Below are 6,266 nucleotides of genomic sequence, written 5' to 3' on the forward strand. Positions count from 1 at the left end.
GTGAAATTTGGTTTATTTTATAATAATAATCATGGTTGATAAAAACTCTATCTTACACTCTTGATTATCCGAAGTCACAAACCTGGACAGGAATCCTAGCCTAGTGAATTTAATTGTGAGTGTCCTAATTTATTGTGAGAAAGTTGTTGAACTTGATTTTAATGTTGTGTTGTCACTTGCATGGCCAGTTACACTTTCGAGTAAGTCAAAAGACTGCTTATGAAAGCACATTTGTTATTTAAAGAGTTATATTTTGTTGCACTTTAATTAATTATAAGAACACTTGTCATTTCTCATACAAACTGGTTTAGTTTTGTCAATGAGCATGTTTCTTCAAACCATTAAAATTTAAGGGTCCTCATGTACTACGCTAGTTAGTTAATGAAGCACTGCAAAGGATCCTTCAGCAGACCCTCCCAGATTTAAATTCAGAATCATTTCAAGCTTTTCCCTGATCAGTATTGTTACTAATTTCATGTTGGTAACTTGTTATATAAACTGTTGCACCTAGTTCATTTAAGGTATGTATTGTTGAGAAGCATTTGTTGTTGTCTACAATCTCATTGGCGATTTGTTTATCTGACTTTCTAGTTAGTAGCATATTTATCTGCTAGGTTAGGTTACTGTGTTGTAATGTGAACAGATATAATGAAAGAGTTTAATGTGTGTGTCAAGGAAGGTTAGGTTAGCCTTAGCACTGCCTTCTGCTTTATCATTTTGCTTGACACAAGGATGCCTAATTAGGTTGGCAACCAATTGTAATTGCTTTTGTTCTGGGAGAACGTCTGTTCCTGACCTGTCTGTTTACTGTTAGTTATTCTCTGCTGGAGTGTTTTGGAAACGAATCCCAGTTTGGTTGTTCTGTTTCCATTAGGTTGTCTCATGGTCAACTTTTCAATAATTCCTTGCAGAGGTTTAATGTTAGCATCGATTGCCGTTTAAGGTGGTCGGTGCTACCGTTACAAGGAAATACCGGTGGTTTGCAGCTGTCAGCAGGCCTTTGATTACTTCACATGTCCCATGCAAGTACAGGAAAATGTGAAGTGAGTGACATATACATTTGAGAATAGTTAGTCCAGGATATTTTTCATTTAACCGAATAGCAGAGTTTATTGACCCTATCATAGAATTATAACCATCAGAAGGAAAGGCTATAACATTGTTTTCAGAAACACTGTACTCAGAAAATGAAAGCATTAAATTATAATAAATATATTTTGCTTGTTTGCACCTTCATTTCTCTTGCCATATTCACCCAACTTAAAAATTTCACAAAGATTCCACAATTTAATTTCAGTTTAATTTGTGTCTTTATCAGAATATCTAATCAAGACACACAACACTTTAACAAATCCTACGTCTGTTGACTCATCAGTAAGAACAGTGGATTTTGTACATCTCAGTTTTTCTGCACGTTCGTTCTTATGGCTCTCTCCTACCATGTTCTTTCTGATCCGAGAACATTTAGTGCAACGCAATTGTACAGTGTCTGCGATTTTAGAATCGGGAAAATAGCTCTTAACTACACCTTCCAGGTGATCTAAAACATTGAAAGGAAGACTGGGCTCTGCACAAAACCTGCCAGTTCAACTTCGGCCATGTAAGCCTGAAGACACATCAGTTATAGTTGATTTCACAAATGTTCTCAAAAATGCCTGGTTTTTAGATGACATCACCTTCAATTTTTTGACAAGGTTTTCTCTTTTAAAATGTTTTTTAATACAACCCAATTCAGAAACAAATTTTAATACAACCCTACCTCTAGTCCTTTCTGAATTCAATTTGTCATCCCAAGCCCACAACCTACCTTTAAATTCAGGATTACTTTCCCAGACCTCTGTATATTTTTGTTTCCACCTCTCACATTCAGACACACCCGCTGTAGATTTCTTGGGAGTACTAGGACCAAAATCACTGTCTTCTGTTTCCACTGACACAATTTCGCACTACTCCACACCGTATAAATCACGCACATTCCTCACCAGAGCCAACACTTTGACTGTAATTGTTTTCACTTATGTATGAGCTCCTTGCTGGAGGCAAAGTAGCCAGTACGATGAATTTACAGGTGATTCATCACAGGGGATAGTCTAAGTTGGCAACTGCAGTGTAATGAAATTGGGTAATCCCATGGCTGTACAGACTGGCATGTAGGCTGCTCAAAATGGTAAAAAATTAAATATACCATAAAATTCAAGTAATAAAAAAAGATAATAACGTAACAATAGTAAGCATTTCAAAGGACTGGACAACAGACGCGTGATCCAAAGTGTGGATCGTACGTTCGCGCACCATCTTATATTATTGTACCTGTATGATCCAAATTGTACGGTTGGCAACGCTCCACCTAAATAATTTGATCATGTCCAGCAATCGAGTTCAGTGTTGTAGGACCTCAAAAGTTGGCGAGCAAGTGCTGTTTATTTGCCATTTGACTGAAGGCTTTTTATTTTTGCCAAATGAGGACTGGAGAGAAACTGAGTTAGAAAGCTTTAAAGTAACTTACAGAACAATAATTATCTAAAGTGGAAAACAGGTCTCATATGTATCACACCAATTTGTCTGATGTTAATTTCCTGTCAGGGGACATGTTGTTAACCATTTCTTGAAATCTATGAAGCTTTATTTGATGCCAAATATAGTAGAGAGGTTGATACAAGACTGCTTGGTGGGGATGGCAGGACTCGTTTTTCAATTTAATTATAGTCCACCTACTTCAGTATAGTGTCCATTCACCACCCGTTGCTCTGCATTTGTAGGCACTAAGTAGATGATGAGAAAAGCAGTGTTGAAGAAAATCACCTTCCATACTTACGATTACAAAATCTGTGTAATTCCATCTACAAGATAAACCTGTAAATCTCTATTAATAACGGGCAAAGCGGGTGCTTCCTCCCCTTCATTGAAAATCAAATCAATGTTTGTTTGTAGATACTGATGTTTTATCACGGTCCTTTTCATTTATGGTGTCACCAAGCCCATATTTACATTGGCAGTACATCTACTACTAGTTTGTGCAGCTTATATCACACGTAAGACAGCCAGAAATGTGCTAAGCCCAGCCCGAAATATTACGAGATTCAGACTGGCAATACACTGTTACAAAACGAGTTCACATTTGGTTCTTCTCAGTGGATTCTTTGAAAGAAGATGCTCGCCAAAATGTTCTGTACATGCATACGGAACACGCCACGCAGAATATTCACAAAGGCTGATAGTTTCACATGCGATTTATTCTGCAACCAACATTCCAAAACCACTCAAAACTTCACCGAAATGTTCGTAATTGCATCTGCTAGCATGGCGCTATAAACCAAGCACAATTTAACCATCATTTCTTCATCTTACAGATAATTTTTTCGGACACATGTTACATGACCTTCTCGTCCGACAGCGACTCCACGACTGACTGAATGCCATTGCTCACAGGGCATATAACTCATTCAATTATGCGGGAAAGACTTTTCTCTCCTTGGTTCATCAAAACGATCATCCAATCGGATTAACATTTCATGATCAATTTCACTCGCAAACCGCTTTACTTCAATCAGCATTCGCAGATGTATCTACGTCATTTCATATTGCAAAAATTCACAAAATGTTCCACAAAACCATACGAAATGAAAATTAAAATGAAACTATGCTTGAAATATACTTTAGAACTAAGTATCCTCTCACTATCTTTCTGGCTGTCTTATTACAAAAGCAAATCCTCCTAGACATACATCATCCACCAGTTAGGTGGATTCACCATTTTCAGGACATCCTAATTACGTAACACTTGCTAGTTACAGGTGGTGTAATACATTATAAAATTGAAATTTAATTTATGTCCCCACTTACACACTCACATTCACTCTCATCTACTCCCACCCTAACACAAAATATAAATATCAACTTTTAAACTATTATTTTCCTTACGAAAGAAATAATTATTAAAAGTTTAGAATTTAAATTCTTTAAAAATAACTTGTGCACACTGAGAGCGTTGTTAGCATTTTCAAATGACAAAGAAACTTAAACTGTCATGATTCCTATCTGAATTTACTTTACTAAGTGTCAGTTAAATACTTTTTAATAGGTTTTTTATATTTTCAAAACTATTAAAGTTATCCACATGAAAATTTTACACACTGTTCTTCTAAATTATAAAAGTTCCCATACCAAATTTGAAAACAAACAGCTCATATTTATCATAGTTATTTAGTTTTTTAGGTGAGATGAATAAGTGATCCTAGTATGCTCCTCATAGAGCAGTTCTCAAGGTCCACACCCCGTGACAGGTGGCATTATGATGCCAGCAGCCAACTTCACAATGGCTGGGGCTGGAAGCATCATTGCCAGCCTCCAATACAACTTGACTTAACGGAATAAAACTTACTGCAAAATGCTGCAACCACGTAAATAGCTGCGTCGTTATACACCCCATAAGGAAAATTTTACAAAAACAAAATTTTTCATTTAATCAAAATCATTTAAATAATATAACATCATCACAAGAGATATCTGTTTACATGAATTGTTCATGGCTAGGACTTGATGACGTACAGGAAATTAACTGTAAAAATAAAATAAAATAAATTCATCGGCTCAAAAGAAATAACACATCTAATGCTATTACAGGATTCAACAAAACCAACTTCCAAAATTTACGTATTACAATATTTACTTTAGTTTACATTAACAATTTTTATTTATTTATTTATTTTACTGTAACCAACAGTTATCCAGTGATATGGAGGTCGTCTGTCCCTACAGTGAATTCGTTCCCTAACACAACTGGGTGCTTTTCCACCAATGAAGTAAATGAGTATAAACACCACTGACACTTCACCTGTAATCATATAATGGCTCATCACTGGGGATGTAGCGTCCAGCCCTATTTTGTCCTGGAGTTCTTTCCCAGCACCGTATCTGGCTCTGTTACATTTTTTGCATACCTGCAATATACAATCCGTCTCGATGTCCATTCTTAATTTCTACATTTTATTCCTAACACACATATATACTTTAGTCCACAATTGCTGCTCGCAACTCAAAAGTAAAGACTTCAATGAGAGAAAAAAAAAAAAAAAGAGATCTTTTTTTTAAATCTTTAATAGTGCACCCAAGATTAGCACTACTACTGAAATCTTATTTTCTAAATCTGTTTTTAATTATTAAGCAAGTTAAACTCTCTCCTCCCACGCAGGCCATGAAGGCCCAAAGGTACCAACCTGCCGCCATGTCATCCTCAGCCCACAGGCGTCACTGGATGCGGATATGGAGGGGTATGTAGTCAGCACACCTTTCTCCCGGCCGTATGTCAGTTTCTGAGACCGGAGCCGCTACTTCTCAATCAAGCAGCTCCTCAGTTTGCCTGACAAGGGCTGAGTGCACCCCACCTGCCAACAGTGCTCAGCAGACTGGATGGTCACCCATCCAAGTGCTAGCCCAGCCCGACAGTGCTTAACTTCGGTGACCTGACGGGAACCAGTGTTACCACTGCGGCAAGGCCGTTGGCATTAAGCAAGTTGCTGTTACAAAATCTACTACACCAAAAAATAATTTTAACCTTCTTTCAGAAAACTGCTTAGCTTTACACGTACTCTATTATACACAAAGAATAATGCCAACATCAGAAAATGTACTGAAAAAACTACTTCTGCCACCCTCAGCGGAACTGAAAATTGTCATTACACATTACACCAATAGATACAAAATTATTGAGTGCTGAAAAAAATTCAGTCCACCTCCTGCAGTTCCTCCACACTTCCTATATACATCATACAAAAAAGAGAAAGCAGTTTTAGAACATCCCTACAATTACTCATGTCCTACATAGTACTATGTACAAAGAATACCTATTCCATACAAAATTTTCAGGAAATGTCTTTGAAAAATAGCCTAGCCAGCGTCAGTGGCTCAGTAGTCTTCACATTTAACACACATAAGAAATACATATTTGGTGGCAAAGCATACCAAAAGTCTTAGTTGAAAATATTCAAAAATTACTCATGCCACTTCTGTGGTGCTACTCATTGTGTACACAATCTTCTAGAAAAACATATGTTACTGAAAATATTAAATACACTTAAGTCCACCTCTCTGTGTCTTGCAAAAGTCATCAAGTATAAATTTTATCTTTACTCATTTGGCAGGTAATCCTCTTTTGCCTCTGAACATATTAATTTTTTCACAGACTTCCGACACCCCTTCACACTACTGTAGAGCCACATTTGAGCATACTTCTCTACATTGCTTTCAACTGTTCTTTTCTGTCATTA

At 36.8% G+C, this 6,266-nt stretch overlaps 1 pseudogene; it reads right to left on the reverse strand.

Annotated features, from left to right (window-relative positions):
• Positions 1-5,385: 5,385 nt before the first annotated feature.
• Positions 5,386-5,503, reverse strand: LOC126096022 (5S ribosomal RNA; annotated as a pseudogene).
• Positions 5,504-6,266: the final 763 nt, after the last annotated feature.

The sequence above is a fragment of the Schistocerca cancellata genome, chromosome 8, assembly GCF_023864275.1.
Source record: "Schistocerca cancellata isolate TAMUIC-IGC-003103 chromosome 8, iqSchCanc2.1, whole genome shotgun sequence".
Taxonomy (NCBI): domain Eukaryota; kingdom Metazoa; phylum Arthropoda; class Insecta; order Orthoptera; family Acrididae; genus Schistocerca; species Schistocerca cancellata.